The 25,525-nt window shown below is 45.2% G+C and overlaps 1 protein-coding gene across 2 annotated transcripts in view; it reads right to left on the reverse strand.

Annotated features, from left to right (window-relative positions):
* CHRM2 (cholinergic receptor muscarinic 2) overlaps positions 1 to 25,525 on the reverse strand; it is a 177,873-nt gene that overhangs the window by 127,775 nt on the left and 24,573 nt on the right. The window contains exons 1-2 of one of the 2 annotated variants that reach the window (XM_083572377.1): positions 24,473 to 24,650; positions 23,398 to 23,556 (exon numbers count right to left, since the gene is read on the reverse strand). The gene's annotated coding sequence lies outside the window, so the exon portion shown is untranslated. Of the gene's footprint in view, positions 1 to 23,397; positions 23,557 to 24,472; positions 24,651 to 25,525 lie in introns of those variants that run through there. The other variant, XM_083572378.1, reaches the window with a different exon arrangement.

Below are 25,525 nucleotides of genomic sequence, written 5' to 3' on the forward strand. Positions count from 1 at the left end.
TTATCATTAATGTCAGAAGCACACTGGACGCCCAGCTCTGGTGTTACCTATAAGCTTCTCCTCTCTGTCTTCCTTGTTCCCATGTGAAAAGAAGACAAAAGGACTTCTAAGTGTTTGTGAAGATAGGGAGGATGATCACAAGTGAGGTGCCCGGTTTATTTTCTTGCCACAGAGGCTCAAGTGCCGGCCCTCAGCTGACAGTGTCAGGTTAAATATAGCGCACAGATTGACTTCGGCCTCCCCTTTAATGTCACTCTGACAGCTTTTGCCAGCTCTGAATGCATCATTAAAGCCATAAAAGCGGACATACTGGTAGCAAAGGATGCCGCTGGGACAGAGACAGAGAATTGGCAGGCAATGAGTAAGGGAAGTGGGAGAGCAAAAAAATCTCAGACCCCCTTTTTTGCATCCCCGCCCCCAAATACTCCCCCCCCCCAGCCCCGTTTGATTGAAGTATAGTCTAGCGATGTCATCAAATGCTGTCTTTCCTGGCTCAGAAATAAGATGTCTCCGTGGCTCCATAAAGCTTGCCCCAAATAAAAGGCAACCATCACAACCCTGAAAGTTCTTCTCCGGCTTAGATTTCAACCCAACCCAAAGAAGACATCATTTCCTCCCCAGTGGAGGCTGGCCCAATATGGAAGATATGACACTGCCCCAGCAACCTCTGTCTTCCCTCACCAAGCCCCCAATTGCCTGCCTTTTTATTTAGCTAAAATTATAGGGGGTGGCACTCCTGCTAATTTTCTCCTCCATAGTTTCAGGAGGAAGGTGGAAGGTGGAGACAAACTAGAATCAGCTGACACTACCTGTCATTGGCTGTACCTCTGCCTGTCATTGGCCCTGGCTCCACTTTGATTCACTCCAGCTCCACCTGCTGTTAGATTCTATTGGCTCCACCTCTGTTAGGCCTACCTACTGCTGACTTCCCTGCCTTCCAGCCCATCATTCCCAATAAGCACCAGCCGCTACTGGTTCTCCCTCCAGTCTGCCTCCAAACCTTTCCCACCCCATCTCAATTACTTTCCTTAGTGCTGGAGAAGTAACAGGATGGTGTGGAGGCAGAAGAGATGCTTCTCTCTCCTCCCATCTCGGGCTTTTATTTGAAATAAGAATCTCAAGGACTACATGAGGAAGTGCGAGAGAGAGCCGTTGCAGGCAGATGGGTGAGAGGGAGAGGAGACAGAGGTTTGGAAACTTGGTAGAGGGAAGGATTAGACACTGCTGCATCCCCAATATCCATCATCTGACGTGCAACTGAGTCTTATGCAGCTTTGAATTGGGCTCTGTCTATTTTGGTGGGAAGCAGTACAGGTTTCCAAGCATGACTGGTAAACAAGCAAGGCAAGGCTTCCACTCTATGTTAAAACCCTTTTGAATTCTGCACCCTAAATTATAAACCAAGAATACTTCTTCAGTCTGATCAGTTGTACACATAGAACCCATGTGCAAATACCCTCTTAAAAGTAAAGGTAAAGGGACCCCTGACCATTAGGTCCAGTCATGACCGACCCTGGGGTTGCGGCGCTCATCTCGCTTTATTGGCCGAGGGAGCCGGCGTACAGCTTCCGGGTCATGTGGCCAGCATGACTAAGCCACTTCTGGCGAACCAGAGCAGCACACGGAAACGCTGTTTACCTTCCCGCCGGAGCAGTACCTATTTATCTACTTGCACTTCGATGTCCTTTCAAACTGCTAGGTGGGCAGGAGCAGGGACCGAGCAACAGGAGCTCACCCCGTTGCGGGGATTCGAACCGCCGACCTTCTGATCGGCAAGTCCTAGGCTCTGTGGTTTAACCCACAGTGCCACCCGCGCCCCTAAATGCCCTCTTAGTTGTGCATTATTAATTCTCCTTCTAGCTACAGCAAAGGGCAAGTAGATATGGAGAGCGTTCTCTCTCTCTCTCTCTCTCTCTCTCTCTCTCTCTCTCACACACACACACACACACACACACACACAGGTCCACTAAGCTCAGTCTCCCCCAGCTTTGGAAATTTCACCAGACATTATCTACATAGATTCAAGCAAACGTTTGCAAACATAAGCAATAGAAATTCTGTGGTGGTTGTTTTAAACACCTCTGGGAGTCTCGTAACACAAGATGAAGCCCTACGGAATCAGACCAAAGATCTATCTAGCCCAACACTCTAGTTTCTAGGCTAGAGGTAGATGAAGGCATGTTGTGCGCCCACCACCTCACATTATATACTGCCTCTGAATATGGAGGTTCCATTTAGCTGTCAGGGCAAAAAACAGTCATGTCAAGGATGCTCAAGTCTGTACAAAATAGTCTTTTGGAGTCACAGAATTACAAAGTTATTCGACCTCCAGTTTAACAGGCTGTAAAGCAAATTGCCATATGCCTTGCCTTCTCCCAAGGACATTAAGAAAGCACAGGATATAATCATTATTCTTATTAACTCTGAAACCTTGGATGAAAAGTAGATGCTTGGAAAGGATGCTAGCAGACATCATTGGGGGGGGGACATACTTCTAGTTCCCTGGTACCCAGTGAGAAGCATGATATGTCAAGTTCCTTGTGCTCACGGAAAGCAAACATAAGTCTAATAAACGGGAGCTGGTGATTTCTACTCTATATTTAAGTTCACGGAGCCAGAGAAGATGTCAAAGCAGAATAAGAGGCTCAGGTTGTTCATATGGCTGCTTTTGAGGAAGGGGAGTTCAACAACAAACACACAGAGTTACAATTCTTGCAGCTAAGGGTGAATGTACATCTTGGAGGGTGATCGTGAGCCTATCAAATGATGTAAACTGTTCTGCAATTCATTCATTATTATATCACCCACATCTAGCTAAGAGGGTGAAAGAGAAGGTCAGTTCTGGGGGGTCAGATAGGCATGGAGGAATCTGTCCATTTCAGGTTTTCATTTTCCCAACCTTAGGTTCAGCACCAGGTATTTCTGCATCAGTTTGTTATTTCCTTTCTCTTTTGAAAGCCTGCCCCAAAATTCATACCCACTGGGGCCAGCTATACTCTCTCGTCAGCCTACCTTACCTCACAGGGTTGTTCTAAGGTTAAACTGGTGGGGGGGAGATGGAGTGGATAATCAGGATCAAAAGTGGATCTGCGATAAATTAAGCTGGTATGATGAGCTTGGCCTTGGGCAGTGCCTAAGGCAACTGCCCAGGTTCCTACGCTGACATCACCTCAACATACTGCGTAACATTGGTACTTCCAGGACAATTGAGACCATCAATATGTTGCTGCATTTCTTCATTCATTTTATTATTTTATTTTATAAGAAGGATATTGGCAAGCTGGAACGAGAGCAGAGGAGGGCAACCAAGATGATCAAGTGTCTGGAAACTGAGCTTTATGAGGAGCGCTTGAAGGAACTGGGTATGTTTAGCCTGGAAAAGAGGAGACTGAGATGAGATATGATAGCCATCTTCAAATATCTTAAGGGCTATCACGTGGAAGAGGGGGCATGTTTGTTTTCTCCTGCTCTTGAGGGTCGGACTCGAGGCAATGGCTTCAAGTTGCAAGAAAGGAGATTCTGACTTAACATTCAGAAGAAGAAAAAACAATTTTGTGACAGTAAGAACTGTTGGCCATGGAACAGACTCCCACAAGAGGTGGTAGACTCTCCTTCCTTGGAGTTTTTTGCTATCTGTCATGGATGCTTTAGCTGAGATTCCTGCATTGCAGGGGGTTGGACTAGATGACCCTTGGGCCCCTTCCAACTCTAAGATTTTATGATTCTATGATTCTATTATTTATATCCCGCCTTCCTCCCAGGCTGAAACTCAAAGATATTGCACCAATTAAAGCAATGCAGATAACATACAAAAAGCTGATAGCATACAGAAGGTCATCATTAAGAAGCAAATAGAATTAAAACAAAATAACAAAGAAATCTATTAAAATACTTTCCTTTTTTAAAAAAGGCCTGTCAGAAAAGAACACTTTTCATCCGCCAGTGGAAGGACAAGGAAGCAGCCCATCTAGCTTCTCTAGGGAGGGAGTACCAAAGTCTGGGAGCAGCCACCAAGAAGGCCCTCTTCTGCTTCCCCACCAAGCCTGCCTCTAAGGGTGGTCAGAGAGAGAGAGAGAAATTCCTTCCCTGAAGATCCCAGAGCCTGGGCAGGTTTGCATGGGATAATATGGTCTTTCAGATAGCCTGGACATAAGCTGTATAGGGTTGATCGGTCATAGTAATAATGCATGAAAGGAAGGAAGGGAAAAAAAGAACTAAAAAAATATGAGCATGCTTAAGGAGGTACAGAAACGGAAAGAAAACTAAGGATTATTTGCATCTTGGCACAGAGCAGAGGATGTGGAAGGGCTATCTATACCCTTCCGCCTTCTTTTAAAAATACACTCACTGATAGCTGTTGAGGTGTCCAAGAGGAGGTGATGGAAAAATCTGGGAAACTAAACAAGCAACCATGTCACAAGTCCTAGATGGGACAGCCAAGAATGCCAAAGGAATTCAGAAATGAAGTGGCCAGGCCTGATAAGAAAGCTGTGCTGTCTAGATCATTTGGAACAGACTCGGATGGCAGAGACCGGGTAGTTTTCAAAAAAAGAAAAGGAAAAGCCATCAGCTATTTAGCCTGAGGAATTGCCAAGCAGGACCTGCATCAAAATGTAAAAGAAATTGCCTTATACAAAGCCAGATCAATCGGTCCATCTAGGTCAGTACAGCCCCCACTGACCGGCAGCAAGTGTCCAGGATTCAGGGCAGGAGACTTTTCCCAGCCCTATCTGGAGATGCTAGGGTTTGAACCTGGGACCTTCTGCATGCAAAGCAGCTGTTCTACCACTGAGCTGTGCTCTGGTTCACGGGTTCAACCAGCCGCACATTCTTTCAGTGGGATTTTTGTTGTTGTTCTGCTATTGTTGAGCTCCCCCGAAGCCAGCTTATACCTTCTGCTTGTGCATCAATGGTGTCACTTCCACTACATAAAGCTCAGCAAACAGAGAAAGAGCTCATAATATACAGGATATCATTGTTGAAGACCTGCCTACCTAAAGTGGCTGATATAGCGAAGAATGCGAGAAGAGTCAATTTAATGTGTTTATTCATTGCACTGGTACACTTGTCATTTCTAAAGGTGCTTATGGAATTCTCACCTTCCAAATATCTCTCTGATTTTGGGGCTTTGATTTACCTGAACTTGGTGTAAAATATGCAGCGTTCAAATGACTGATGAGACAGAGGGAGATGCCTCCTGCTCTTATTGTGATGGTCCTCATATTGGTTGATTTCAAAGGTATGATTTGACTAAATTGAGGGGGGGGCAAGCAGAAGGCGAGGTTAGTGAGTTTCATTACGTGGTCCCTACCTCTGCCCCAGTAACTGGAGACTTTACAGCACAATCTTAACTATGTCTGCTTAAATCCTGCTAAATGTAATGGAGCTTACTCTCAAGGTTTAGGATAACAGTTGTTGTCCCATAATTAGGTTCTGAAGTAGGAAGGATCTCAACCGGGAACTTTTCAAGCATCCTCTTCTGTCAGGAGTACGGGCACCTCTGGCCTTCTAGATCAGGCATAGGCAAACTCCGGCCCTCCAGATGTGTGGGACTAAAATTCCCATCATCCCTGACGACTGGACCTGTTAGCTAGGGATGATGGGAATTTTAGTCCCAAACATCTGGAGGGCCGGAGTTTGCCTATGTGTATTCTAGATGCTCCAGATCCCGTCAACGCCAGGCAGCATGGAAAATGCTGAGGGAAGGTGCCCCCCTGGCTGGAAATTGACATTTCCAGATACCCCAACTTCTTGCCTCTCCTAGAATACCCCTCATGCTGCTGCTTTCCTAGCTTTTTTTATTTCTTTGTTTGGCATGTGTATCTTGCCTACATTTTGGATTTTTAAAAAGCGTTGTCTTTTGCTTTCTTATTTTACTTTGGAGGGATGCCCAATGTTTATGGGGAGGCAGCTTTTGGGGAGCATTTACATATTTAGTCTTTGATTGGGAGTGTTTTGCCCATGGGGGGAGCATTGCCTAATTTTGTCCATTCTTCACTTTTTTTGTTTGGGGGAGGGTTGGTGTTATGTCTATTGTTTTAGGGGCACACTATGAGCATCACCAGGTTTTCTTGTGTGAGATGGGTATTCTGTGGTGCCTACGGGGATTTCTCAAATTCCCAAATGCACCTCTGGGCCAAAAAAGTTGGGGACCACATGGTCACATTATCGGGGGGATAGTTCAAGAATACGTGACAAAAAAGATGAAAGGCACTGAGGGTATGTGGAGGTGAGAGAGAATGCACCCTCATGGAAATAAAACGTGAGCAGACTTGTGGGTTGCAGAATCTCCAATAAAGCAATACAAGGGATGGCCAAGTCTGTCAATTTTAATTCTCTCGGTTTCTTATTTTCCCAGCCTTGAGATTCAGCGGGTTTTACTCCTAGGCGAGTGACGTTGGCATTGCAGCCTTATCTATTTATTTCAATCATGTATCTTCTACCCATCTGCCGAAAGGCACACAGCCCAATATAACCACATAAAATTTTAAACGCACAATAAAAAAAAAACAATTAACAACATTAGAGGACGTTACAGCAACACCAACAAAAGGGGGAGAAGATAATTGTTATCACAATGGGGAAGCAATAAAACTTGCAATATGGGAAGGACAAAGATATTAAAGCAGGAGAACTAATTAAAAGTCTGGGTAAATAAAAGTTGTACACTTCATTTGAAAAGTCTGCAAGGATGGGTTTAGATTGGCTCTTCAGGGATCACCTTTCCGATACCAGAAAGGGTGTCATCTCAGTTTTCAGCATGGTCACAAGAATTTTGACAAGAGTTAAAGCCACCTTGGAGTGTTTATGTGGTGCCTTAGGAGCTAACTTATTCTAGTTATGTTGAATTACAACTATTATTTATTTATTGCCCACCCTTCACCTTAAACTCCCAGGGACAACAAAGCAAAACTGCAATATTAATTGCAGCAACATTATAAAAAGACACACTTCAATGGAATTAGTGACTTTGGGATGCAAACTACTACAGAGGTCTACTTAATTGTTTGCAACATTAGACGTTCAGCCCGTAGAAGCAGTGAACAGGTGAGAGTCATAATAGCTCCCATTTTGGTCTGGGATAGAACAAAATAACAGCACTGACTCCAGCCTTCTGAAGCAAAGAGTCTCTCAAGTTTCAACAGATATGAGCGGTCCCTCAATGCAGTCTTGCCATGAAACTTCTGGACCGCACTATGTGCTGTGAGACAGCTTTGCACAATGATGCTCCCCTGCATCTGCAGACAGCCATCTCACTACTGACATGATGCCATGGACCAGCTTGCCATGCCATTCAAGCACAAAACAACCGCTCTGCAGCACCACAAATCCAAACAATGGTGTAACATTGGAAAATGTTGATCACTTCTCCTGCCTGGGCAGTTATCTTTCCACTAGGGCCGACAGTGATGCCAAACTCCAGCATCACCTGAGCTCTGCGAGTGCAGCTTTCTCCCGATTGAAGTGCAGAGTGTTTGAGGACCAGGACATTCACAGGGAAACCCAAAGGTACCATGGGTTTTGACAACACTCAAACTCAAGATGAAAGGGAGAAACGCGCTAAGAGGAAGACACATTTGGCAAATCCACACCGTGATCAACTCCTACCCAGAAACCTATGTCCCCACTGTGGAAAGATGTGTGGATCCAGAATTAGCCTCCACAATAACTTACAGTCTCACTTTTAAAACCATGTTTATGGAAGACAATCTTATTCAGCTCTGAGTGATCGCCAAAGAAGAAGATGCCATTCCAAGCCACAGCTGACGCACCCCAAAATCAGGATTAGTGTGTGAATGGGCAGCACCGATCCTAGGAGGAGTCTGGGGCAAATCACAGTGTGTGGGTCTCCCATTGCCTTGATGCTTCCCCTGACTCCTCCTCATCTTTGTGGTGATGGTGGTGACAACTTTCTGTTGTTGCTTTGCAGTCATTTTAGTGGCCTGTATCTCCTTCCTCTCTCTGTGATACTGGCAGTGTGAAGCCCTCTGATTTCTCCTCCCTCCTTGACATTTCCTAGGAAGGGAGGAGGTTGGGATCCTGCTTGCAAGGTCGATGGGAGATGCTGTTTATGGCTGCTTATGGCTGTCATTGCCAGACATGGCGGCCCCCAAAATATGGGGGCCAGGGTTATCACAGCTATTTCATTCCCCCACCCCTATGTTTTGGTGATTCAGACTTTAATAGATTGGCCCTTAAGACCTGTCAAAACAAATGAATAACAAAGAAGAAGGAAGAACTAATATTTCATGCTAGCTAACAATGGTGGGAAAACTTGAGATTCAGGAAGCATACCAATATATTGACTTTTTTTTAATACTCCGAAGATCTTGTAATTAAAATGAGTTATTGTGCTGCAAATAACACTGCAATAAACTTGTTCTGTGGGATTCTTAAAATGTTTTACACTGTTCTTTTACACGTTTTGAGGTCCTAAGAACAACTAATCCTGCTCTTGCCTAACCCAGTTGTGAACAGAAGCAGAATGATCCTGTACTGGCTCCAATTGTGAAGCAACCAGCCAGCCATTTTTGGAATCTCTTTTATGTTTGTTCCCATGGTAGGGTCTCACCCTTTGAACTCCTTGCAGAATTAGTAAAGAGCTCAGGTGATTCCTAGTTCTCTCAGACATGACCGGGAGGTAGTAAAGAGAGGCAGACATTAACCAACACACTTCTCATTACTCAGTTCTGCTACCCAATTCATTTTGCTTCAGCCAACTTATTCTTCTGTAGCAAGAGGGTCAGAGGCCTCAAGTCCACCAGGCAAATACAGCCATCCAGACACCTCTCTATCTCCGCCTCTGGCCCTCAGAAATCTCAGGCCACACCCTTTCCTAAGTCACACATAAGAATGTAAGAATAGCACCGGTTAGCTCAGTTGGATAGAGTGTGGTGCTGATAATGCTGTTATACGAATTCTAAGGTCTCAAATATAAGTTAAATGTTCATAAATGTACAAGGCAAACACATACGTCTGAAATAGTACAGGAGAGCAATCCTGAAGCCATTTTGGCTCTCCCATATTGACCTCAATATATTTCTCTGAAAGGAGGAAGGAAATGGGGAAAGCCTTCCTTTTGTCTTTTTGCTTACAAATCCTGTCTTAAGGGCGTATTTGTGTATGAATAGGGTGAGCCTATGACTGCATTCAGGAACTAAAGTATTAACCAACACAAAAGAATGGCCAGGCTGCCCAGGTAATGCAATCAGTGACTATTATCAGGTATCCTGGCAAACAGGATTTCTGCTGTAGACCACCTCCTTCTGTGATGTATGTATGATGTTTTTTTGGGGGGTGGTTTTGGGCTACAGGGTGGACAACTTCAAAAGTTGTATAAAGGGCTTGCACACCATGGTTCTGGGTTCCTCCTCCCTTCTGCGTGTGGTGAGTGGGGACCCTGTTGCAACAGTTAATAAAGATCAGGCTTACTAGCCGCTTTGCTTCTCAATATACTCTGGCTGGCCTCTGTTATTTTCTCCTACCAATAGGGGACCCACTCTATATGGACTCTTGAATACCCCATAATGGGGAAAAGGCAGGGTTTTTTTCTTATAACAATGCCAAGGTTATGGTTTGAACCCCATTTGGGTGCATATTCCTGCATTACAGGGGGTTGGAATAGATGACCCATGGGGTCCCTTACAACACTATACTTCGATGATTTGTTGCTGGATCAGACTTCCTGGATGCTTCCTGAATTCTCCTCCTATGAATTGCTCTCTGGGTTACGGGTTTCCAAATTACTTGGTTGCGTGTGTCCATTTTTTCTTTATTGGGATACTTGCTGAAATTGCTTCTAGTAACCAATTATAAAGTAACCAATTCTTTTAAAAAAATAGAGTCACACACAATACCATATAGAGTGCTGGGCCCACCGTTTGCCACAGATTTCAATTCACGTATTTTCCTATTACCAACATATATTTGTAGTTATGTGCATTGATAATACACCCCCCTGCCGCCGCCACCCCCCCCCAAAAAGAGAGATCATCACAATGAGATTCTGCATACTTATGTTGAGATTCCTTTCGTGAGGTATTTTACCTCAAAATGGGAAGCAGGACATGGGCGCATCAGTAAAAGGACAAAATGTATATGCTGCAATTCTGGATTAAATGTAAAAAGAAGCCAAAGTGGGAAACCATTTCAGATGCAAAACTGATATTTTAGTAATCTCAAGCAAAATAAATCTAAAGAAATATGGAGTGAGATATAATAATTCCATCTGTGAAAATGTGGGATTGATATGATATCATTATATCTCATGCTGTGCTTTCAGAGATATTTTCTGCTTGAGAATAGTCAGGTATTCTGCACCTGTGTGGTTTTTCATCTTTTTTTCTGATAGGTGGTACTGAATGGTAAAACATCTCCTATGTAGTTAAACTGAAATTGGGAAAGAGTAGAATTTCAAGAAGAGGAAACCCACAGAACAATTAAATATCAAATGAGGGATGTCATAAAGAGGTAAGAAGAAGAAGAGGAGTTTGGATTTGATATCCCGCTTTATCACTATCTCAAAGTGGCTAACATTCTCCTTTCCCTTCCTCCCCCACAACAAACACTCTGTGAGGTGAGTGGGGCTGAGAGGCTTCAGAGAAGTGTGACTAGCCCAAGGTCACCCAGCAGCTGCATGTGGAGGAGCGGAGACGCGAACCCGGTTCCCCAGATTACGAGTCTACCGCTCTTAACCACTACACCACACCGGCTCTCCACCACACTGGTAAGTATCTGATTTACATTGTGTCAGACCATGGGATTATCTAGATTAGTGTTGTCTCTAGCTACATTCAAGCCATACATTTAAAGCAGTGTCATGCCACTTTAAACAGTCATGGCTCACCCGAAAGAATTAGGGAAGCTGCGGTTTGTTAAGGGTGCTGAAAGTTGTTAGGCCACCTCAGATCCCCTCTCAGAGCTACAGAACTTTGAGCGGTTTAACAGTCAAGCCTTCTTCACAGGGAACTCTGAGAACTGTAGCTCTGGGAGGGGAATAAGGTAGGGTAGTCATATTTCTAAAAGTAAAAAGCAGGATGCCCTGAAAGCTGTTGAACTTTTTTTTTTTAAGGAAACCCCTAAAGTTGTTGAGCATTTCTGCCTTTGGAATCCCAGTAACATCTGGGAAAATCCAGACATATGGCAGCCAAACAACTCTCAGCAGCCTTAACAAACTACAGCTCCCAGAATTCTTTGAGAAAAGCCACTCACCCCTACTGGAAACCATTGTCCATTTGGAGTCTACTTTTTTCTCCATCTCACAATCAAAAGTAAACATTCCTAGCAGGTGTATACATGCAGGGGGAAGTGAGGGGATCTTAAGACCCAGCTTTCATATCTTTTGTAACTGAGCTTTTTGGTAACAGTGCACATGTGTGTGCGTTCTCTCTCTCTCTCTCTCTCTCTCTCTCTCTCTCTCTCTCTCACACACACACACACACACACACACACACACATGAATACTGCATATGTAGGTCATCATATAAAGGAAGATAAAAATGTTTTGGTGGGTGACTTCAGTCAAGCTAACGTACTTGGGATTAATCAATAGCATTAAGAGGTTCCCGTCAGGCATTTTTAAAGGGGGGGAAAAAGGCAAAGGAAACACAAAGCTGGAAAAAAAATGAGTCAGAGGGATAAAAAAAGAACTCAGTGGTCAAGTTCATTGAAAGGGAACGGATGTGCAAGAATGAACAGCAGTTGCCAAAGGAGGTTGATGTTCTTGAAAAGCTCTTATAGAATATAAGGTGATTTATCCAAGGGTAGTAAATGCATTCCCATAATTACAAATTCTGATGAGCAGTAGTTACGCTTGCAGATTTCTACTTTTTTGGAGGTTTTTAAACAGATGTTAGACAGCCATCTTTCATGGATGCTTCCGTTGAGATTCCTGCATTGCAGGGGGCTGGACTAGAATGAACCTTTCCAGCTCTGCAATTCTATGATTCTATTACTTGTACCAATCAAAGGGGTTTGAGGTACATTTATTCTAGGAAACCAATTAGTTGCAAGAGATCTACCAATACAGCACACCTGGACAACCTAGGCGTCGTCAAGCAAAGCTTCCCCAACCTGATGCCTCCAGATGTTTTGAGCTGTCATTCCCATTATCCCTATGCACTATAGAATGAGCTGTTATGTGCATAGGTATTTATGGTTGGGGTGGTTACAAATTTGTCCAGAAAACATCAGGCACAAAAATCACAACACCTGATTGATGCTTACAGTTCCAGAGAAATTTTGGAAAGTACATCTGGACTTCCCTGTTTTTGACAGCTTAACAACCCATGTGTGCTATGTGCACAGAATGTGGCTATCTGGTTAGGAAAAAGTGACACTCAAAATGTATGAACTGGCAAAATGGGTAGGTTATCCCTCCTATTGTCTCAAAAAAATGACTGACTTCCTTGCAAATCTCTCTCACACACTCACACTCACACAAACACACACACTGAAATCAGTGGTGTGCTTATGGCAATTTAGACCCAGATTTTTAAATGGTCTTGCATTGGCTTATCTTTTTCAGCAGTAGTGTGTCTCACTTCACTTCAATATACAATAAACCAACCTTCTGCTGAGCTACGTCCTGGATGTCTCCCTGCCAAAATCCTGCCCTGAGTGCAACACAACAAGCATGATCAATGGAGGCTGTTGAGCTGAAGCTCTAATGCTGGGGAATGAGTGAGGGCCAATAAACTGAGTTTGAATCCTGGGAAGATGAGGGCTCTCTGGGTAGGTGGTTCTTGTGTCCAGAAGATAGGCCAGTTGACTTTTCTCAGTGGGGTTGCACTCCCTCTAAAGGAGCATGCACATAGCTGGTGTGTACTCCTGGACCCATTTGTCATTAGAGGCCCAAGTGACCTCTGTGGCTAGGAATGTCCTTATAAGGATCATGAGAACTTGGCCTCTGTAGTCCACACAGTGGTAACCTTGTGGCTGAATTACTGTAATGCACTCTATGTGAGGCTGCCCCTGGACATGGCCTGGAGGCTCCAGCAGTTGATGGGGACAGATGTTCAGCAGCTCTGTTAAAACATCTGCACTGGCTGCCCATAGACTACTAGGCCACATTTGAAGCCCTTGCATTGATATGCAAAGCCCTGAACAACTTGGGCCCAGATTACCTGCCTGAACCCTTATATCCCAGCCGAGTCAACTGGCCTCAACCAGAAGTCTGCTATTTAGTGTCACTGGTACCATACTGTGGACGACTCTCCCGTCAGAGATTCAGCAGGCATCCTTGCTTTAGACTTCCAGGCGTCTCTTGAAGACTTTATGGTGGCAGACTTATGCAGTTGTTTAATTTTTTCTTGAGGAGCCAGTCATTTTAATGATTTTTTTGGTACTGTTTTTAATGGTTTTTTGAAAAATGTTTTTGTGTTGCTAGACACTTACCCGATATTTTATGAGAGGACAGTATATAAAGACTTCTACAGTTCAATAAAAACAAATAAATCCTACACATATCTGCTCGGAAGAAAATCCAACTGAGATTTTACTCAGTTTGACTTGAGAGTAAATCCCCTTTGTTCTCTAGTCAGTGCATATAGGATTGCAGTCTTACAGTCCAGCTGCAACCTTATCCACTTGCTTATTGGAGTATAAATGTTTATCTATGTATTAAATAATTACATTAGGGCTGCAATGTTCGATTAACTGATCAATCAGATCAATCAGTTAAAAACTTTTAATTGACAGTGGTGTCCCTTGCTAATTGGGCAGCAGGTTTGAATACACACACACACACACACACACACACACTTTTGGTGTAAGTGCTTTTAAAAACTGCAGATAGTGATCTCCCCCAGCACTTTTTCTGACAAAGAAGGAGGAATATTTCTTCTAAAGTGATACCTTCCTGACTCATGAATATATCATTTACAGTCCTATCCTATATATGTATGCTCAGAAATAAGTATCATGGAGTTCAATGGGACTTATTCCTATATAAGTATGAATAGGGCAGCAGCCTTGAACACTTCTTGTTTCAGAAATACTGCTTTTACCCATATAGTAATGTATGTCAGTTGAACTATCTGTTTAAATCCATCAACTAAAAGTCATATAATCAATAGTGTGAAGTGTCATTCAGTGGAGGACAGCCTTAAATTCTATAACAACTTTGGGTGTTGCTACATAAAAACATTGGATTGTTTCCAATGCTGGCCTTACTCAGAGTAGACCTTCATTTAATTTAATGAAACTAAGTTAGAGCCATATCCACTAACTTCAATGGGTCTAGAACAGGCTTCCTCAATCTCGGCCCTCCAGATGTTTTTGGCCTACAACTCCCATGATCCCTAGCTAGCAGTACCGGTGGTCAGGGATGATGGGAATTGTAGTCTCAAAACATCTGGAGGGCCGAGGTTGAGGAAGCCTGGTCTAGAAGTACTGTGGATACAACCCATCAGTTCCCTGTTGTTGTTTTTAGGTACTTACTGCCATATCAGGGTATCATTGGTGTGTGTGATTGTTAGCAAAAGGTGATTTATAAATAGATAGCTAGATTCATAGTTAAAATGTTTCACATCTCAGGATTCCTTACAACAACTCTGTGCAGCAGGCCAGTGTTTATGTCCTGCAAATGGAGTTAAGAGTAAAGAGCTCTGAGCTGTTGGCTTATCTAAGGCAGATTACTGAGTTCAAGGACTGGGTGAAGTTTGAAATATGGGCTTCCTGGATCACTCGCAACTCAATGCTCTTTGCAATTACACGCCAGCCACTAATTTATTTCAGATATTTATAGACCTATCTCTCTGCCAAATGGCACCCGGAGAGGCACGCAACATTAAACAGCATAATTTTATTTTATTTGTATTTTAAAAAACCCCACACATAAACAATCCTAGAAGCAGAAAGATCCAGCTGGACTAAAGCGACCATAAATACATCTGTGATGAGCTAAAAACATGGCCTGGTCCCATGTCATCCCAAGAGACATTTTTCACCTGTCAAAGAGAAAACAGCAAGGGAAGAAGCCAAGCAGATATGGCCAGGATTCACATTCTGTAACGTGGGCACTAGCTCTGAGAAAGCGGCGGTGCTTGTCCACACCAACCTCACTTGGACAAAGGACCGGATGCAAAGCAGCACATCTCTAAATGGAAGAATCGGAGCCGGCATCAGAAGTCGGCATTGTTGGGCCCCTGCCAAGAACTGCTACTTGGTAGAAGGTCCAGTACTAGCATCCAGAGCCTCCTGCTTCTCCTTCTCCTTGTTGCTGCCTGTTCACTTGCTCTCTCCAGGTGAGCAACGGGAGGAGCTGTAGCCTCCCACAAGCTTAGTCCTCTACCCTTGGAGAGGTGGTACAAGTGTGTGTGTGTGTGCGCGCGCATTATGCCCTCCAAAGGACTCACTCAAAGCAGCTGAAAAATATATACGAAATTGTGAAAATCACAGCAATTCCAATGTTAAATCGATTCCCAAATCCAAGCAAGGACTAAAAAATCAGCGTCAACAGAGGAGCACAGGCAGTAATACCGAGTCAGACCACTAGTGCATTTATTGCCATCATCGACTCCAGGATTTCAGGCCGGGATCAGTCCTAGCTCTATCTGGAGATGCCAGGGATTGAACCTGGAACGTGTTCCGCATGCAAAATAGCTCAGTTGGTTAGAGCGTGATGCTGATAAAGCCAAGGTTGCAGGTTCGATCCCTGTATGGGTCAGCTGCATATTCCTGCATTGCAGGGGGTTGGACTAGATGATACTCAGGGACCCTCTAACTCTACAATCTATGATTCTATGATTAATAATAATAATAATAATAAATTTTATTTATACCCCGCCCTCCCCAGCCAAGGCCGGGCTCAGGGCAGCTAACAACCAATAATAAAAACAAGTTGAATGAATACAACTTAAAAACAAGATTAAATTAAAACATTAAAATGCAGCCTCATCACAGGAGGAGAAAGGAAAAAAGAAAAAGGGGGAGGGAATCAAATTGACTCCAAGCCAAAGGCCAGGTGGAACAACTCTGTCTTACTGGCCCTGCAGAAAGAAATCAGATCCTGCAGGGCCCTGGTCTCATGAGACAGAGCATTCCACCAGGCTGGAGCCAGTGTTGAAAAAGCCCTGGCTCTGGTTGAGGCTAATCTAACTTCCTTAGGGCCTGGGACCTCTAGGGTGTTGCTATTTATGGACCTTAATGTCCTCCGTGGGGCATTCTAAGTGCTCTTCCACTGAGCTTTGGTCCCTTCCTTCAGCCCCTAAGAAAAGAGGGGCAATGGTAAAAAGGGACCCATGGCACTCTCTCAAAAATCCAGATGAGCCAGTGGGCCTGCAAAGGTGAGCAACCCTTGATTTGGGGCCCTTAACAGCAATAAACATCCCATTGGGTCGCTCTTGGAATGGGGTCCAAAAGGGAAGGCAAGTGGAGTGGAAGTCACAAGAGTGGCGAGGAGGAGAATGTGAGCACACATAGGGAGGGCAGAAAGCATCTTGTACAAGAGAACCCCAGAACCTAGAAATGGCATTTGTAGAGCATCCGGTACCCTCGGGGATTGCAAAGCAGACATTCCCATTAGCCCTGCCCACACTGCAGAACAGAAGTCGCTTCCCTGAAATGACACTTGCCAAGTGGCCTAGGTAATCCAATCTCACCGGGCTGCTAAATCCCATGGGGCCCTTAGGTGGTTACGTGGAGCAAGAGCACTAAAAGCCAGAATGCAGTCATCGTAACCGAAAGGATAGTGAAGCTGATGTTCTCGGAACAGCAAGCCCAAAGGTTGTAGATGTGTCATTGAAAGGAAGGGGAGCGATGTCGCCATAAACCATGAGATGGAGGCATTCAGGTACTTAAGGAGGAAGAGATCGTGGGATACGTAGCTCCATAAAAGAAGAGCAAGGGACCTGCATCGTTACATCACTCTCCCCACTAATAGCAGACTCAGTGCCGACAGGACTGGAGATTAAACGGGGCCACTGAGAACTAATAAGGAGAAATCAGCATGTTGAGGGAATGCTGGCTTTTTTGAAGCAGTACAGTAAAACACACACACAAAAACAAAACAAACAAACAAAAAACAAGGAGGAATACTCCACCCACCACAGAGCAGCCCAGTGAAGATTAAGCATATTTGGTCCAGAAGCAATGGAACGCTATGTCCATTGCAAATGAATGATGTAAAACTGAAGGAGGGAGTGGGGGCGGGAAAGGATTTGGCCTGTCTGAACCCTTAAAAGCTTATAATCAGTGCTGGCTGGTTCCTTTTGGGACTGGTAGGGTGGGAGTGCTAAAGGTATTAGTTTAATATGCATAAAATGTAATTGTTTGAATGTTCGAATTTAAAATGCTATGCAGAGAGGTGTCCATCCGGCAAGAGGTTTGTCTCTGGCGAATGCGGCTGGATATTTCCATTTTAGTCTTTAGACTAATTGATGACTCATCACCGGAAACCGGAGCTGCAATCTCTCTTCAGGAAAGTGAAACCGGAGTGATGAACAAGCATAGTGTCTCCCTCTGGGACCAGAAAGAGGAAAGTTTATTGAACTGCACCAAGGACTAAAAAGAAGATGGGACCACATTGCTTGTTTAAGAGCAATGAGCTATTTTGTATTTTGCAAAGTTTATTTGTAACCGTCTTGAGACTGTTTCCAGTACAGCTTTGAAAATCTTTATTGTGGTGGAAAGCAAATTCATTTTGTACTCTACACAAGGTCCAAATCAAGAAATCCACTTGCAGCAACTTTAACAGACAGGCCCACAGTAGGTGGAGCCAGAGCCAACGGCAGACAGATCTCCCACCTCAACTGGCAGTAAGCAAGAAGTCAAGCAGGTGGGTGCAAACTAAGGTTGGTGGGGTTGCTTATAAGATTGCTTTCTTTCATTTATACCCCCACCTTTTCTCCAAAGAGCTCAAGACAGTGTACATGGTTCTGTCCCTCCTCGTTTAATCCCTGCAACAACCCTACGAGGCTGGTTAGACTGAGAGGCAGTGACTGGCCCAGTGAGCTTCACCATGGCCATGTGGGTATTTGAACCCTGGTCTCCCAGGCCCTAGTCCATCCCTCTAACCACCACACCACACTGAAGGCATTGGTGGCTGGTCACAACCCTGAACAGGACCACTCCTATGAGTGGGCAAAGATTTTCTGCCACATTTTGTTGCGGGTCCCACTTTGTTATATTCCTCTAGCATGAGGCTCTGGCTGTCCTTTGCAGCGGTGCCATGTTTCACTTGCAGTTTTGAGTGTTCTCCCGTGGGAAAGCTGGAGAAACAGAACGGCTGCCCATTTCTCCCTATGCAACCATCAAGGTGTGTTTCATTAGCAGCCAAAAGGACGCCCTTCTTATCTGCTATCTAGATTTCTGTCTTATTCTGTGTCTTTGAGCTGTCTCGGTACATTGAGCGTTGCACAGCAGCAGCAAGTTTTATTTGGAAAACCTCCTTTACCCAGATGAGGACGACTGTCTCCAAAAGTCTCAGATGCTTCTGTTGCATCTCCTCAAAGAGTGAAATTAAAAAGGAAACCAATTGTATTTTTTTTCCCTTAAAAGGCCTCTTATTATTTGAGAGAGGGGTTGGATACAGTTTTACTATGCATGCAGAGAGAAAGAGAGAGGGGGATTTTAAGCTGCCTGCAGTTTTTGCATGCCAAGCTGTAAACAAACAAAAAAACTATTTCTGATGCAAATCTGCAGTCACATTGGCCAGTAAATACTCACTCACATACCAAACTTCTCTCTCTTTTCCACCTGCTTATTATTGAGGGACTCAGAAAGTGATTGAATTCTGCCCCAAAATACATAGACACCCCAGTGTCCTAGGGTGTGTTCACATTACTGCTTTTGAGACATCAAAGTTTTTGTTTTCGGTGCATTTCACAGCGCTTTCTCCCCTAGCAGTTCACATCAGCATAGCTTCATTAGTGTCAGATTCATTTCTATTGGTGTGCAGACCAGGGACATTGACAGGGTGGCATGTCTTGACCCTATACTAAGGTGTCCACACCTTGGCTAGGGAAGAATTAGGAGTGGCTCGAGGACTCCAGCAGGCGTGAAACTGGTTTGAGAAACAATGCATCAAACGGTGGTATTTTATAATGTAACGCAGGAGCCATATGCATTTTGGATAACTGCCACATGAATGCAGATTTAAAAAACCAGTACTGTGAGTGCACATTAAAGGAACTGTGACCACGGGCTTGGAGTTTTGTGCGTTTCAGCAGCAAAAAAGGAAGAAGACCAAGGGAGAGACAAACAGAAACATTTCAGAATAAAGCTGAAAGCCACAGTAGCCAAACATAAATAAAATGTGTTTCACACTGAAGAGCTTTCCCCTCCTGATGTCTCTTGGAGACCTCGCTGTGATCCACATGCTAGTTTCAAAGGTTCCATTAGGAAGAAAGCGTTGTTTCACTACAGTGGGATGCTGATTAATTAGGCTCCAAATGAGTGAATCTTTGATTTACTGCAACCAGGTTCCCCATTAAGCAGGGAGAGGGGGGTGGAAGCTCCATGGCAGCATTTAATTTGAGGGCTACCCCCACCCCCAGACCTCAAGACATCTTCAGAGGGAACCAGCTTTCTGATGACGAACAGAGGATAAATAAAACTTCTTTGCAGCGATGAGCAGCATTCCCCCCCCCCCATTATTATTTTAGGAACCAGCCACTCCTTCTTCCAACACATACAACAGCTTCCTGGGCTGAGGGCTGCTTTGGCATTTGGAACAAATGGACTATTTTTTTCTCCCCCGTCTTGCAAATGTGCTGAAGGTTTTCAGTTTGTGCAACAGCAGCTACAGCGTGGAAAAAGTGGGAGGATTTCTCTAACATGAAGGGGACAGGGGATGAAATACTAACCGGTGGCAGCCAAACTGCCCCATAGCAGAATTCCCTAAGTGTGGGAGTGGCCACATGGTAGAAACTGGGACCTATTGGTAGGTCTTCAAATGGTCAGCAGTAGATCTGCAAGGGGGGTAGTAGGAGATCTACTGGGAGATCTCTGAGTGGTTTGCTGTGAGAGCTTCAAGGATGATAGACTGGGATCTATGGGTAGACCTAAGATTAGTTTGCAGTAGATATGCAACAACAACAACACACCCACACCCACCCACACACCCCTATACTAGGCTGATGAGATTAAGGAATCTTGTGATGCGGAAAACCAGGAGTGAGCTTTCTGTGAGCTCTGTACTGCTACTCATGAGTGGACAAGCAGAACAGTACACTCCTGGTTGGAACATTTGCCATTTTCCATCAACACCAAAGATAATTTTTAAAAACAAAACTCTTTGCATCAGGAGAAATGGACTGGATCACCCATGGTCTCGGAATGGGCATGGATTAAAGGATTAAAGGATTTTCATCTACCACATTTAAACGATACATGCCTTCAAAACTGCATGCACACTGGGGCAGAGGAAATGTACTCTAGGCAAGAAGACTCTCTCTAAGAAATCATTCTTAAGGAAATATGGGAGAAACCTGCAAATGACATAGCTGCTCAACATTAACCAATGCTTCACTGGCAAGGAACCAAAAAAGAAATAGAAATAATTTCCTTGGCTGAATTAAATCTGAAATCAAACACAAGGAGGGAGACCTGGCCTATGCCTTCTTGCTCTGGAAGACACTCTAGTCCTTTCCCCCCTCTCCTCAGCTCTGTGCTGATGGTGCATCATAAGAGGAAGCACATGATTACAGTCCTCAAGCCTATTATCCCAGAGCAAGTGCCTTTAAAATTGGTATGCAAGTGGGATGCTTGCAAGCTAGCGCTGTTCACCTGAACGGAGCAATACCCATGCACCATATGCTTGAGGAAGCCCTGGCGGGTGATCTACTGTATATTGGGGTGGGTAAGGGCCATAGCCCAGTATCAGAACATCAGCTTTGCATGCAGAAGGTCCCTGGTCCAAACCCTGGCAGCTCCAGAAAGGTCTGGGGAAAGACCCCTGGGAAACCACTGCCAGCCAGTGTAGATAATATTGTGCTAGGTGGTCCAGCTGTCTTAGTGGATACTGGGCAGTATCCTACGGAATGAGCATTACAAAGGCAGATGAGGTAGGATGGGAGAAAGGAGTCAAGTTTCCTCTAGACACAGAATTCCATCTCTTTCCAGTCTCCCGCCTGCAGTTTCCCCAGATACCTGTTCTTAGAACCTGAGAAGCTCCCCCCACCAAACCACACAGTGGTTCAGTAGATTACGGACAGGCAGGGACTAAGTGCCACCACTTCTTTAAGAGCAGAGACAATGACGAAGTCTCTTGGGCTGCTAATCGCCAACCCCCTGCATGCCAAAGCAAGTCGTCCCCCGCCCCAAAGTGAAATGCACCAAACAGAGGGAAACGTAGATTACGCTAGCATGCATGGCTACATGTTTAAACCACCACTGTTGCTTTGAAAGATTCCAAGATCTCTTTATGAGGACCAACTAAAAGCGTCACAAAATAGTAAGCAACCTTTTGAGCTTCTTGCAACTCTTCATCGGGCTGAATGTTAGGCAAAGTGGGAGCAGGGGAAGAAGAAATAAAACTGCCTTAGCATTGAAACCATCATGTCAGCATTTAGGCAAAAGTTTGTTTTTGTCCTAATATCTTAGAAGGGACATGGGTGCAGGAGCTCAGTCACGGGGATTGCTACACTTCAGAATTTACCACTATGCCGCTGTCCTTATGTTTCTCTAAGCCTTTGCCAATCCACCCTTTAGAAGTATACTTGGCATACATAAATGTCATCCATACAAGAGGAGATTTTGGTTGTAGCCTGTAGAGTGGTCCAGAGACTTTGTCCCTTCCTTCCTTCCAATGATACATCTCTGGTCCTATTGACTGTCACACCACCCACCCCCACTGCAGAGAGGTATCTTCTCTTAAACTCCATTAGTGGCATGTGAATCTCATCCTGTACAATCTTTCTGCTAAATATTAGGAAGCGCTAAAGCTGCCTTAAAAGGTGGCGGGTCTCTCCTTTGCTTATCTAAGCAAAGGCTGGGTGGTCATCTGTCAGGGATGCTGTAGTAACACCCTGCATTGCAGATCCTGCATTGAGCAGGGGTTGGAGTAGATGACCTCCGAGGTCCCTTCAACCTAGGCTTCTACCTATTTCTTTCACAAGCAAGACTACTTACATGGGCAAATTCAACCCGGACGGAAAATTGGCTTGCTTAAAAAGTGATCAAAGGTGGGAAAGGGGGAAACCCACTACTACACAAATTATATTTTTCTGAAAATGCAGTGATAGCACAATCGCCTGTGGTTGGCTACTCTTCCTCCACTCCACTGAATTCTGCACCTGATTTTCCTACTGGGAACATCTGAAGCTGCCTTAGAGTGACTCTAACCATTGGTTCACCTACCCTTGTGCTGTCTATTTGAACTGGAGGTGGCTGTTCGGGAACTGGGACTGAGGCCTTTCCCAGCCCTTCTGTAACTGATGGTACTAAGAACTGGACCCGGGATCTTCTGCATGCAAAATATGTACTCTAGCATGGACCTTTCCTACAAATACTACAATCCTAAATAGGTCTACTCAGAAGCAAGTGAAGCTGACTTTGGTGAGGCTTAGTCTCATATAAGGATGTATAGGACTACATCCTCAATTGTGCTCATCTAGAACTCAAGAGCCCTTGCTTAGAATGCCAGGCAAACTATGAGTACAATTTTTCTGACATGAAGTGCTTTTAATGCAGTGGTCCTAAAATGCACGAACTAAATTTGCTAGTAGGAAGCAAACTCCAGCACTTACTTCCAAATATTCTCAAATTGGTTCTGGCTGAACAGTCTTAGCAATGGGATCAAGGAAGTTGAAAATTGTTTAATACCAGCCAGGCTGCATTGTCCCCATTCCATCATCCTGTTCTTCCCCATCTCCAGTCCTGTAATCTTCCTGATAAGGGATCACCCCTCCTTTTTTCAGACCGCCCTGATCCCAAACTTTCCTCTTTCAGCAATCCATTTTTTGAAATAAAATACGCAAAGTATATTCCTTGGCCTTCCTGCCTGCGTCTGTGAGACAGGACTCAACGGAGCAAGCCCCTTGAGTTAACTGACACTGACTCCCGAGTAAGTAGATACAGGATTGCAACGTTAGTCCCACAAGCCAAAAGAACTTGGCGGAGATAATGCAAACTCTAGTCCGCAAAGCTTATACCATAATAAATCTGCTGGTCTTTAAAATGCTACAACTATTTACCACCACCCTACCTATTTTGGAGCTACTCCAGCCTACCTGGAGTAGGAATGCATTATTTTGAGGAGATTTGCTCTTGTTTCATGTAGAAATAGCCCTGTTTCACCAGACGATTGAACCTGGAAAAATTTCTAAAGTCAAGCCTACAGTCCTCATGAATTTGGAAACAGGAACTGGGTGGGGAGCAAAGGGTTTAGAAGATAAATGCAAGATAAACAGTAGATAAATCGCAAGAACTTTTTTTCGGGTGGGAATCTCCTCCTACCTGTAATCCAGTTTCAAGAAGTTTCATTCCTTTTCCACACTGTTGCAGATTTTCAGCAAATCGGGAAGTCCACAGAAAGCTGGGAGCGAGATGGTGAAGGAAGGCGACGGCGGAAGAGTCAGAATCCAGCGGTAGCCTCAGTATCTTGTTCTTCCATATCTTTCCAAAAAGGGGGGTGGGGGGAGGAGGAGGATGAAAAACACATTAGTTGGGGCTGGAGAGGAGGTGGAGAGAGACGAGCGCTGGCTGCAGTCCTAGGCATGCCGGCTTGCGTGAGTAAACCTAAATGAACTCAGTGGCTCTTTCCCTGAGAGTAAGCCGTACGTGCACAGGATCTTGCTGCACAGCTAGAAAGCGAGGAAAGCCACAGACAACAACCACCGCTCGATCCCCAGCTTACCTGAGCCAATATTTAAACCCCCACAAACGCTGGAAGCCTGTCTCCAATAAGCATCTATATAGGACTCGCCCTCGAATGCCTCGTCTTAGTTTAAGCAGCGGTCTCGGATTCCCACCCCGCTTCACGAACTCGAACTCACAGCTCGGTGCTCACGCCAGTTTCGCCCGAAGACTCTGCTCCCAGTCCCCATCGATTCCAAGAGAAGCCCTCTCCTTTACACCAGGCTTGTGGATCGCGCTGTGCGCGCGCGCGCGCGCCAAGGCAAGCCACCCGAGGTCCTGTCTTCCTCAAACCCGAGGCATCTCGCCTTGCCATCAGCCAAAAACAAAAAACAAAAAACCCCGTCGGCCGCGGGGCAGCAGCTACCCACGGACCCCGCTCTCGAATTGGCGCCGCTCGTTGCAGCCCCACTCCGAATTGAAACCGCTTTCCAAAGGCACACAAGCCACATAAACACCACCACCACCCCGAGCTAGGAGAGACTTAGAAAAATCAGGCATGATCAACCCAAATAGCAGGAGTCCCTTATGCAGAAATGATGATGATGATGATGATGATGATGATGATGATGACAAATGATAAATAAATAATAAATGGCTATAATGATGCTTGTCTCCCGGATTCCTCCCCTTCCCTTCCCCCAAAGTTCCCCACGAACAGGAGACGCGCTTCCACCTTGGCAGGAGAGCGAGCGCCCAGGCGGTGACCCCGTCGAGGATCTCGCCTCCTCGGCATGGGAGTTGCGGGCGGAGCTCCGGAGCGGCGGCTGCCGGCTGGCCAGCTTCGCCCGGGCTTGGCTGTTTTCGACTGCGCGCCAGTCGCGACGCTCGGAGGCGGAGTGCGAAGGGGACGGAGACGGGGAGCGAGCAAGCAGCCGGCAGCCGGCAGGCGCTGGCGTGCGGGGCGCTTTTCTCTCCCGCGGACGGGATTAGACGCGGCTCCTCCAATGGCCGTGGCGCTGCTCGCTGATTCGGCGCCACTTCCGAAGGGAAGCGGGGGGGGGGGGTAGGTTGGCTTTCCAGCCGCACCACCACCACCACCCCCATTTAAACACCCAAACAAAAACAGGGGAAGCGCGCGCGGGCGGGTGGGGAAGAATCTCAGATTTTCACATCGAAGATCCATTTTGTTTCTCTGTGCTTCTTTGGACCTTTTCACCGCCTCCCCAGGAAAGTGCTCCTTCTTCAGATTTCCTGACACCTTGGCTTCAAGGGGTGCATGATAGAGGTGTATGAAATGTTGTACAGTTTGAGGAGAAAGTAGATAGAGAGAAGTTTTCCTACCTCTCTCAGAACGCCAGAACTCCTGTAGCTGAATGAGGGGAGATTCAGAGCAGGGAAAAAGAATTCTTCACCCTAAGGTAGTTAAACTATGGAACTCACTCCCGCAGGAGCAGTGATGGCCACTGACTTGGGTGGCTTAAACAGAGGATTGGAGAAATGAATGGAGTGGGGCAGTTTCACTCAAGTCCTCCTTGAGGGCTTCCCATAGGCATCAGTGAGAACAGGATGCTGGACCAGATGGACCTTGGGCCTGATCCAGCAGGGCTCTTCTTATGTTCTTACATTCTGGGCATGTGCAGAGTTCTTATTCATTTCTTTAAAAATATTTATAAACTGGCCCTTCATGCATGCAGATACAAGGATGGGGTGTTAGAAATAAAACACTCATGCAGCAGCAACAGAAACAGAAACTGAGGCAGAGGAAAACAACAAGCAGATGAGGTTC

The sequence above is a fragment of the Podarcis filfolensis genome, assembly GCF_964270895.1.
Source record: "Podarcis filfolensis genome assembly, chromosome: 10".
Classification (NCBI taxonomy): Eukaryota; Metazoa; Chordata; class Lepidosauria; order Squamata; family Lacertidae; genus Podarcis; species Podarcis filfolensis.